Source organism: Canis aureus, chromosome 6, assembly GCF_053574225.1.
Source record: "Canis aureus isolate CA01 chromosome 6, VMU_Caureus_v.1.0, whole genome shotgun sequence".
In the NCBI taxonomy this organism is placed as follows: domain Eukaryota; kingdom Metazoa; phylum Chordata; class Mammalia; order Carnivora; family Canidae; genus Canis; species Canis aureus.
Genome location: NC_135616.1, coordinates 76,542,311 through 76,554,359, shown reverse-complemented (window position 1 = coordinate 76,554,359; position 12,049 = coordinate 76,542,311). Strand labels below are relative to the sequence as shown.

At 37.6% G+C, this 12,049-nt stretch overlaps 1 protein-coding gene across 8 annotated transcripts in view; it reads right to left on the bottom strand.

The window, feature by feature from the left end:
* Positions 1-12,049, bottom strand: part of NEK7 (NIMA related kinase 7) — a 157,985-nt gene that overhangs the window by 26,254 nt on the left and 119,682 nt on the right. The gene's annotated exons all lie outside the window — the stretch shown is intronic.

The window sequence follows — 12,049 nt, the reverse complement described above, 5'->3', positions numbered from 1 at the left end:
TGAGGGGTTTGATAGGAGTGTGAAAGATTGATGATAGGGAAAAAGAAGAACAAATGCTAGCATTTTACAGAGATTAGCCCCAGCATAACACCTTAACTGCAACACCACTGAACTCAAGGACAACCTGCGAGTGAAGGAAGCAGAAGAAAAGAATGAGTAGGAATTCGACTCAGCTGGACTTTCGATGCAAACAGTCCTAATGGGAAGGAAAGCCTTTTCTAAGGAGCTGCTGGAGGTCATTACAAAAAGTGACATGTACAGGGTTAAGGCTGATACCGTAAACTTAGGCGCTGGTGCTTCTCCATGTTATAAATAACAAACTTCCTTATGCTAAGTATGCAGATTTTCTTTAAGTATTTAAATTATGTCTAGATCTTGAATATACATTAAAATGTAAATCTAAGGATGCTACTCACCTTTTTGATTGACACATTTCCAAAAGAGTCATTATGTAGGAAGAGGAGAAAGTTTGTAGCCTGCACTACAATGATTAATTGGATAAATTCATAATTAACGGCTGAGCACAGCGTAAGAGGGCGTTTCCACTTGCTCCCTCTTAGAGGCTCCCCCAAGGGCGCCTCGCTGGGGACCAGGGCTCTCCCGCGGACTCTGAGCAGAGGCTGAGCCCCATCACAGAAGCGGACTCGGCCTTCCTCTCTACCTAGCAGAGAGGTCGAGAAGTTGCAAGTGCTCAGGAAAATCTGAAATACCTTTATTTTTTTGTTTTTTGTTTTTTTTTTTATATTTATTTTTTTTTATTGGTGTTCAATTTACTAACATACAGAATAACACCCAGTGCCCGTCACCCATTCACTCCCACCCCCCGCTCTCCTCCCCTTCTACCACCCCTAGTTCGTTTCCCAGAGTTAGCAGTCTTTACGTTCTGTCTCCCTTTCTGATAGAAATACCTTTAAATGCAGGGATAGGCCTTCTACATTCCCAACTTAAGGGATATATAATTATTTCCTAAAAGCTTTTTTTTTTTTTTAAAGAAAAAAACAAAACCCACGACAGCTGTGTCTATTATTACTACTGCCTCAAGAATGCTGTGACTTCCTCTCACAGCTGTATAAGAAAAGGGAGCGTTGTAGAGTGATACGATTAGACGTTAAAACCAGCATGCAAATTACTAGGTGCTGAGGAGCACGGAGATGGCAGGTTGAGTAATTTCACTAATCTTTCGAGAATTTAGGGCTGTAGCTAAAATGGGACTGTATTTTACTATAGCAGATACTTATGCCATTTTAACCTCTTGATATGTGTGAAAGTAAGAACTGGATGATAACATCATAAAAGAAAAAAAAACAGAAAGGCTGATATTAGGGGAAAATTGCTAACAACTGAAAATGTTATCTCTGACCTTTCTTTAAAATATACTCAGACAATCACCCAAATATAAACCAATTTTAATTGCATTAACGGACTTATTCTAGCTATAGGAGAAAAGTTCTACACTGTATATACTCTGTTAACAATAAATGCATTCTAAAATTTATCCTGAACAAAATGAAGACTGCTTTCCAGAAGTTCTACCTAATGTTCAAGAGAATCAAAAAACCCTTCTAACATGCTATTATGGAATATATGACTAAATTAATTAATAACTTCTCCTCTACAGAACAAGCCATATGCAGAATTTTTTCAACATTTAGTAGTACAATTTCTGCAAAGGCTTGAATTGAGAAAATAACAGGAGTACTGAGGTATCTGTTTATATGGTTAGAGTGGGTTGCTGTTTTTTGTTTCATTTTGTTGGTTTTAAAAAAGGAAGACAGGGCAAAACCAGTCAAAGGTCAAGAAATCTGTTTCACATCTTACCTCACTAACTAGCCAGGGCCACTTAACTTCTGTTTTTGTTCACTTTCCTCCCTCTGAGATGCAGGGATGAGAAGGAGGAGATGATTTTTGAGATCATTTTGCTCTAAATTCTGTGGCACTCATAAAAACCCTACAAAAATCCGTATGGAAAGTGAAATGGAAAAAAGTAATATATTCCTTTTTTAAGCTATTCCACAGGACAGCTGAGTGAAGCGCTTTAAGTCAGAGAGTACAAAACAAGCAAATTCAGTTTAGAAATGTTGCTTCTTTCTTAGAATTAAAGCAAACAGCAGAAGAGAAAGCTTTGAACCTGCCTAGTTGCGAACATTAAAAGGACCTGAGTCATCTTACACCTCGGTTTGATTTTTAAAAGTATACAGAAAATATACAAAAATATACAACTTCAGGGAATAAGAATTTTCATTCTTCCCTTCATACCCTTAAATCAGCCCAGAAATTATGCTGGCAAACTTAACAGAGAGAGGCCAAATGTATTTAATTGTTAGGAGTATTATCTAAGGTTAAAGCAGAATGGCTGAGCAGAGGAGGAGGAGTATTTCTTCCGCAAAAGACCATTCTAAAATAAAATTTGTCATCTTTTAAGCACAACGGATGACATTTAAGAGCTTTAATAATGAGGAGGGTGAAAACTCCAGGAAATTGTATTGTTATTGTTACTCTGCTCTATGCACTGTGTTAGATGCAATCCATGCATTATCTGGCTGAACTTTTTTAACAGATGTTTAGCAGGTCCCTACTACAGGGCACACGTGGTTCCAGGTGTGGGGAGATAAGAAGCAAACAGATTAATTCCTGATCTTATGGAGGCTCATGCACTAGTGAGATGACTGTTATGAAGCAGCTTCAGAAGACTTACTATTGTTACCTTGTTTTAGGGAAGAGGCTTTGGGAGGTCAGATAATCTGCCCAAGATCACAAAATGGGTACAGTGTGGACTTGGGAATTCAAACCAGGTAGTTCTGTCCCTTGCATTTATATAGATGCTTATTCCATGAAAACTGACCACTGTGAAGTGAAATAGAACTAAGCAATAACAGCAAAAAAAAAAAAAAAAAAAAAAAGTATTTTTCCAAATTAAGAAACAGAGAAATCTAAAAGTCAGTATTCAGTATGTATAATATGAAAAGCTAGAGTAAGGGTCTGGGTTCAATGGGCTACATGTGGAAATTGTGCGACTTTGCAGCTACTCTGGTTGTTTTAAATACATACTCGTTAACAGTGATGGAGAGGTTAAATGTGCACAGTTTAATATTAGATAATAGCTTCTTCCTGGAGCCATTAAGTCTAGAAAGGATTGAAAGTTAAAAATAAATCAGTGAAAGTCGCCTATAGTACAGACTGAACATATGCTGCCTGTACAGCCCCAAACCACCTTGGACTAAGAAGGGGAATAAGCCAAAGGAAGATCCACAGAGAGGTGCTAGGGAAAGGTGTGGGGAAAACCAGTAGGTGACCACAGGTGGCACTTGGCACCAAAAATGAAACTGTTTTAATGCCTGGTTCAAGAACACTAATTTCCCAAGTTGAAATCAGAAGCTATATCACACTTGGAAATAGTGTGGGGAACATGAATTGTACACTCAAGAGACTCCGGTGTGAAAATTCTGATATCTGGTTTGAGTGATAGCCATGCATTTACTCTTCTGGCAATATCACAAAATCTGAGAACCATTTGTCTCATTGTGGAAGGTAAAGAGGAGTTCAAACAATCCTGTAACAACTCCAACAACATAATTTCCCCCCAAGGGGTTTCAAATATTTTCTAGCACAAGGATCAGTATCAGAAAGTCCTAGCTAGCTTTTTCTTTTTAATCTATGCCATTTTCAGGATGTCCAACAAACACATGTAATAGCTAAATTCACACACGAACATACAAAGAGAAAATTCTTCAACTTTCTTCTTTAGGAGGACAGTATGAAAGCACATAAAATGGATATTGCAACATTATTAATCTAACTATTCTCATTTGTTTTTCTCTTTTCCAGTAGTCAGACAGGAGACACTTCATTGTGTATAAAGATGCACCTATGACGCAAATAGATTTGTTAAATAGCAGCCAACCACCCCCAATTACTTACAGACACCTTTGGAGTATATAATGGGTTTAGATTTTATAGCAGATTAGCTTTTCTAAGTAAGTTTTGTTAAAATTTACTTTTTATCTCCTCCTATATTCTAGTCCATCAAGGAGTAAGCCACTCAAAAAGCAGGACTGGAACTAAGGAGAAAAGTTCCTGGAAAACTAAACTTTTGTTAAAACACACGCGCACACACAAAACAAAACGGTGTCAATAAATGAACAAGAATGACAGAGAAAACTCATCTGCAAAATTCCTACCATGTCAAGTATGGTATATTTTTCCCTAAAAAGCAAATGTACATCACAATGCAATAAAACACTGGTAAAGGTCTATAATAAAAATGTGAAATTTTAATGTCAAAATCTCTGTCCAAAAAACAAAATGCTTAGTTTAAGGCAAACTTTCATTAAACCTCTGATCTTAAACAACCTCACCTTATCGAGTCTCTAAGGGAAGATACAACAGACTCTCCAGAAAGTCTATGGAAATAGTGTGGTAAGCAGAATTCTGGCCCCCATAATCTTTGTCCTCTGGTGTCATACCCTTACGCATTATGTTACCTGGCAAAAGAAACTTTGCAGACATAACATTATAGATTTTAAAATAGAGAGATTAGGGCAGCCCGGGTGGCTCAGCGGTCTGGAGTCGCCTTCAGCCCAGGGCCTGATCCTGGAGACCCGGGATCAAGTCCCGCGTCGGGCTCCCTGCATGGAGCCTGCTTCTCCCTCGGCCTGTGTCTCTACCACTCTCTCTGTGTCTCTCTGTCTCTCATGAATAAATAAATAAAATCTTAAAAAAAAAATAGAGAGAGATTATCTGAGATTATCAATGAAAGATGAAGGGGAAGGAGCAGGAGAGATGTGAAGTGTGAGAGGAATTCTTCCCATCATTGTTGGCAGCAGAGATGGAGAAAGAGGATTTAAGCCATTAAATTTATGGTAATTTATTAGGGCAGTAACAAAACAAACAACAAATGTGTTAGTGATTCACGCACTGCAGTGGAATGATTCAATTCAATGTGCTGAGAACCAAGAATTACATGAGGCAATGGGGGGACTAAAGAGAGAAGCCTATAGGATTTGAAAAATATTTGACCCCTAGGAGCTCACTGGATTATTTTGGGAGGGGATGAGTTGGGAGGCAGGGGAAAGCAGGGGAAGCAGGAGAAGCCAATACATCTACCTTAAGAAGACTAAAAGAATAAATTATGGTCTTTTGTAATGTAAATGAACTCTGGCTTGTTCACTAATTGATATGACTCTAATCTAGGTAACCACGATTACCTTAATGTTGAATTAGAGACATACAATGGAGACATACAACAAGAAACCATTCAGGTGCTACATGGCACTTGATCCATATTTGAAGCTTGATAAGGAATAGTTATTATATATTTTTAAAATTCACCCAAATAAGGATCCTATCACAAGTACATCCAGCAGGGATTAACTACAGATTTACTGATCAAGAAAAAAGTCCCAAGGGATCAACACTCTGGTGAACATCATGAATTATTCTGATTTTTTTTTAATTATTCTGATTTTAAAAATAATTTCTCTGAAAGAAAAATAATCCTAGTCCCAATCCTAATAATAACCTTGTTCGGGATTTCCTTTTAGAATGACAAAAATTCCCTAAGGCTATCTATGGCTACTTCTTCATTCACCACTACCACACATTCCCATTGAGAGAATTAATTATGCTTTAGTTGCAACAATAAATATATCACAAGAAGAGATATGGAGAGAAAGAATAGAAAACAACCAACAGAAAAAAAATAAACCAGGTAAGTTTTGCTTTAGCTCGTGGCCATGGACAATGCTCACATTTATTATTTCTGGTTTTCCTCTTCACACATGGAAGAGTTATGCTCCTCCACTCCCTTGAGATAGGCCATGGGACTTGTTTTGGACAGTAAAACACGAAGGGGCATAATATGCGGTACAAAGGAGCAGAATGGGTTTACGAGCCAGTAAGAGATCATCCATGTTCTCTTACTCTCATGAGATCACAAAAACTTGCATTGAGATGAAGATGACCCAAGACTGAAGCTGCCTGAAATGCCAAGTCGCCGCATGGAGAGAGGGCAGCTCCCCTAGAGAGCCACGAGAGGCCCACAGTGAGGAGTCAGAACAGCTTTAGTGCCAAGCAGCTGAGACCTTGGTATTGTTCCTTACTGCAGCACAGTCTAACCCACACTTACTGATACACTCAAATTCATCCTTTGCTGTGTGGCCTATGCCCATCCATCATTTATTTAATCAGTATTTATTATCTATTATGTGCAATGCCATCTTCTAGTGTTTGGAACACATCAGGAAATCAAAAATACAAAGATTCCTTTCTTGGTGAAGGTTAAATTTTAGCTGGAGGAGAGAGACAAAAAATACAAAGCATAACAAATAAATTATACGGTGTATTGGAACAGAAGTCCTAATGAGAAAAGAAAAATTATACCAAGTAAGGCTCAGGAGGTTCTAGGGATGGTAGAGGCGAGTGGAGGTCAGGTCAGTATTACAGGATCTCAGTTTCCTACTTTATAACCGCCACGACATCTAGTTAGAGAACACTGAGGAACAGAGGAGAAAATGTACCTTAAAACTGCTTGTAAATTGGACAATGCTACACACATATTCATTCTTACTGCTGTTGCTATCTCGTAGCAGTAGAGGATTCCCCTAGGTCATTAGTATAGAAATAAGGATAGTATGATATGATTTTACTAAAAATCATATATTCAGAATACAAAAAAATTATTCTGTGTATTTTTAAATATTGAAAGGTAAAGATACTTGACCCCTTAGCAAGTTGCCTCTGGGTCAGAACATCTGCTGAAGAGACTTTAGAGTAAGTCAAGAAAGAAGTATAACAAAAGTGTATTTTGTCTTTTGTGACATGAAGAAAAGTACACCCTGACTGCCATGTTCCTACTTCACAGGTGTTGGTGCAATTATAGTTTTCAGTTTAGAAGAGCCACTTCCTTAGAAATATCAGCCTAAGTTGCCGGTAGACAGAATGGCTATGAAGAAAGAGCCCAGTATCCTAGAGGTCTATTTCCTGTTTACTTCTGAATCTTGGAGCATCAAGAGCAGGCAAGTCCAGGAGAGGGGGCAAACTCTGCTCTCATATGTGGGTTCCCTGGCAATATACAGAGCAGAATAAGGTATCTGCAGATGGAAATAAACACAACAGATAAGAAAACATTAATAGAGCAGGAGAATATGGCCCAAGGTGAAAAAATGAACTGTTGTGTTGGGACTATAAGCCAACAACAGTAGGAAGCCACAGACCCACTCATTCTCTTCTAGCCACAGTCCATTTCCCTCTCTGTGCCTTAGTTTCTCTGACTCAAGAATGGGAATAATCCACACCCACAACTCACATATCTCAGTAAGGATCTTAGGGAATGGAATGACTTGCAAGTGGTACAGAGCCACCATGCATGTGGGTGGTGGGTGGCACTCCAGAAACACAGAGAACACTGTCAATGACTAATTCATGTTTGATCAACTGACCTAATAACCAAGCAGCAAGTTAGGAGAATGTCTAAAAGTAGGTAGAAAAATGAGAATCTGTCATTAAGTAAATGAACAGCATGAAAGCATTGTAGGGGCACCGGGGTGGCAGAGTCAGTTAAGCATCTGCCTTCGGCAAGGGCACGATCTCGGGGTCCTTGGATGGAGCCCACATTGGGTCTCTGCTCAGTGGGGAGCCTGCTTCCCCCACTCCCTCTGCCCCACCAACCCCCACTTGTGCTTGCTCTCTCTCTCTCAAAATAAATAAATGAATGAATGAATGAATGAATGAATGAATGAATAAATGAATAAATGAATAAATAAAATCTTTAAAAAGAGAGAGAAAGCATTGTAAACACAGACCACTGTTTTCCAATTGCAGGTCATTACCAATTAATGAGTTGTAAAATCAATTTAGTGTTTAGTGGGTTGCAACTAGCATTATTTTCAGGAAGATAAAATAGAACAGACAATATCGTTGTAATGTAAAACACCGTTACATGAAATTTTTGCTTCAATTACACACGGCTATGTTCCTATGGGGTCACAATGTTGCTGGGGTCACAGTAAAGAAATTTGAAAGTCACTTATCTAGACTGTCAAGAAGTTTGAGTCAAGGGAGAGAAATGTGTCTGCATTTAAATTTTAAGATACAGACATACATACAAGAGATTTTCTAACACCTGTAACATTTATAAGGTTGACACAAAAAAAAAAAAAAAAAAACCGGCAAGATTCACAGGGATATATATAATCCTGTAATTAGTCTCCCTAGCAACACCCTCTGTCCAAATCAATACAAAAGCACTAAATAAAAATCTGACTTAAGGTAAACTCATGAACGAAACAAAAGGAGGAGGGGAACAAACACAAAGGAACGGTCTAGAGCATAGATTACAGACAGTGACCAACTTTCTAGTCTACGTCTGATGAGTTCATGTGGTCTCTCTGCTCAGTTCTGGGGAGCACATGGGAGGTGTTCAGAGACAAAGGAGGGCAACCACTGGGCACAGAAGAACCTGAACACAGCAGACCACACTGGGCAGGATGACCCAGAAGACGATGGCAGACTCAGGGCTGCAGCCTTCGCAGCACATCCAACTACAACCTTGCAGAAACTTGACGCCATGCGTGGAATAAGATGTGACCTTCTCCCATGCCGGCCGAGGCCCTTCCCTCACCCCGCTCCAGTATGCTCTCGACAGCCAGAGCTGATCCCACGTCTGCCCCCCCGTGCACACTGCTCTTCGGGTGGCCTGAGACATGTTCCCCAGGTCCTGTGTGGCCGCTGCTTCCGCATCTTGATCTCGGTTCACACATAGCCTCCTCACAGAGGCCTTGTCTGACCAGGCCCCTTCTAAAATAATTCTCCTCCTAGTCAAACTCTGTCACATGGCTGACAAAGCAGGAAAAACAACAACAACAACAACAACCCACAAAGACACAAGATGATTATCTGTTCACTCTCACCACAAGATAAGATCAATGAATACGACTGGTCATGTTTAGGCCTGTTCCTGGTCCCTGGAACAGCACGTGCACAGAAAAGGTATTAAAACTGTCTTGTAAAGGATTCAAATTCAGGTATTTTAACAGAATAATAAACAGTCCATGAATTTCTTCTCCTTCTCCCCTCTTCTTTTTCTACATCTTCGCCACCGCCACCGCCACCACAATCATGTTAACCTAAGCAACTTAACAGCACATCACAGTGAATGAAAACACTTTTACATTCACTGTATTATTATAGATAATTGTATTATTAGAGATTAGGGCACAACATAGAATAATTATCCATATTTCTATTTTTATAAATAAATTTATAAACTGAAAAGTTAGAAAGTTAGTAAATGGTTTGATCAAAGTCCTGAAGAACAATGGACACGTAAATCCAGATGCACTCTGTTTTCTCCAAAACATCATGCTATTTCTCACACTCAGAACAGAGTAACAGGAAAAACGCGGCTAGCACGTAATGAGGTGGGGATGTGCAGTCAACAGTAAGAATGGGAAGCTATCGAGGACATCAAACTCTAGAGAGGACCCTGCCAGCCTGAGGACTCAGCATAATATTCTGTAGGCAACAGGGAATCATCAGGAACTTGGGGGCAAGTGACATAATTAGATAATCTCTTTTAGGAAGATAACTCTGCTGGGATTATATATAGTTGATTTTTTTTTTTTAATACTAGAAAGAAGGGAGAGTATTTTCCTAGTTTAAACATGAAGTCATGATGGATTAAAGACAAGTGAATAGAAAAAGGGAGATATTATGATTCAATGTATGTGGTGGGAGCAGGGAGGGAGTAAAAGAAAAACTGAAGGCCTCTGAGAAATTTTTTTTTTTCGATTCTGAGGATTTGAACATAGTCTGAACATCCAGCAACATCAGATTTAGTATTTGTAATTTTTTGTCCTATTCTCTATATTGACATACTTTTAATTAAGGAAGATGCTTCTGAAAACACTACAAATGTGAGCACCTGTACAACTTTATTTGCTACAGCATATGTGAGAGAACTGCAGATTTTATTGCAAGTTGATCTGTTATCATGAAATGAAATAATATAATAAGTGCTGTAAAATGAATACAGAATTGAAAAATTCAAAGGCTTGCTAATCTTTTAAGGATTGTTAAAAATACAATAATTTTGCCGGCGTGGATTCCTATTAATTAATCAAAATAAGGAAAAACATTACCCTTTACTTCATTTCTGAATAATACTATATATTTTGGAAAAAAGAAAATATATAGCAAGATGTTTTAAAATCCTATTAATTTTTGCCTTTTTAAAAAAAAAATTTTTTTTTGCCTTTTTAAATTAAATTCCTAAAAACATCTTCTTTACAAAGTTAAATGAAATTGGGTCCCAGGATCAACCTCATTTAAAGTAAACTATATGAACTACACAAAGATCTCACTTATTTGTAGTTTCATTAAAATTTAGATCTCTTCTTGGGATAAATCATGCCCTGAGGATATTATCCTCAGTAAAATCAGAAAACAAATCAACACAGAAATCTATAATTTTATCATATTTTCTATAAGTGAAATAAGTTTGTATAGGTGCCACAGTTGCTTTTTGTAACTAACTCAAATTTGCTCTTAAAAATAAAAATATATGACAGTAACAAGTGAGGGTTATAATTTTTTAAAAGTAACAAGTCAACAAACATAGTCTGTGTCAGGATTTATACCCTTGTTATTAAATACATATTCTTTGTTAGCAGACAATTTTTTCTGATTCTTCTAAATAGGTTTTTTTATTGGGTCCACCTAGCCATCGTAGGTTAGATTTCCATCATTCATTCTCGATGTTCACTATACTTTGCTTAGTGAATTTTAGTTTCAGACCATCAAAATCTTCATTTTGCAGAGATGAACAAGCAGCAATAAAAGAAATTTTATTTTAAGAATACTTTTTTCTTAAAATAATATGGGAAAAAATCCTGGTGAAATTATTTTTCTACTGATTCATTCATCAAAGAAAGTGTCTCATTGATACTTCCTCACTGGCTGTACTACAGGTTGTGTTTTAGAATGTTTTGTAATTATGTTCATCCCCATTTATTTTATGTACACCCACATATATATTTACATATACACATAACACTACATGACCCTAAGTAAATGGATTTAGATAAAAACTGGTAATTAGGATTTCTTACGTAATCTGGACTAACAAACGTATCACCTAAACTTGAAGATGCACGTTTGTAAGCCCTGTTTAGGACTTTTGTATGAGACAGTGGCAGGCAAGCTAAAGAAATTCCCTTCCAAAACTGTTAAGATCTGAGTTTCATAAGCCGGATCCTCAGGGTCAGGTGACTATAGTACTTACACTCAGAGTGACAGTCTGCAAAGCAGCATTTTAAAAATGTGTGTGTGTGTGTGTGTGTGTGTGTGTGTGTGTGTGTGAGAGAGAGAGCATGAGTATGTGCAGGTATGTAGGTGTGTGCGCGCCCGTAAGGGTAACCAAGCATTTCTAAGTAAACAAATGACAGGATGCTGTTAAGACATTCAGGTGAGGAACATGTGAAAAGTGAAAATATGTTAATTTACTAAGTGAGAAATGACACTGACATGGAATATCTATGTTTCCTTCTTACAAATGATATTATTTGCATTGTAAGAGCTGTAACTTTCAAATAAGACCTGTGAAAGCGCTACCCAAATTTATGCATTTCTTAGAGAATTTCATACCAAATTTTCTTACAGAGAAAAATGTGTGATGCTCCAAAAAAATAAAATCTAAAGTGAAAGGGAACAAGACAGTATTACTCAACATCAGTTGAAACCTTATTTTCTTAAAGTACTTGACAAAATTAAAACTCTGTGAAAAGGGTAAAGTATTATCTTTCTACCACTCTTTAATCCAGTATTTTTTCACTCAGCAAACAGTGATCGGGTGCCTACTTACATGCCAGATACTGTTTTAGATGTAAAAAAAAAAAAATTAAATGACAGGTTCAAGGCCACATAGAGTCTTACTAACAAGGCTGGAAAAACTTTAAAAAGTCTAGTCAACTAATTCAGATGCTCATTTCGTTACTATGCTATTTAGTGTAATTCACTTATCTTCATCAGGCCATTTTCAAGTTTTTAATTTCAT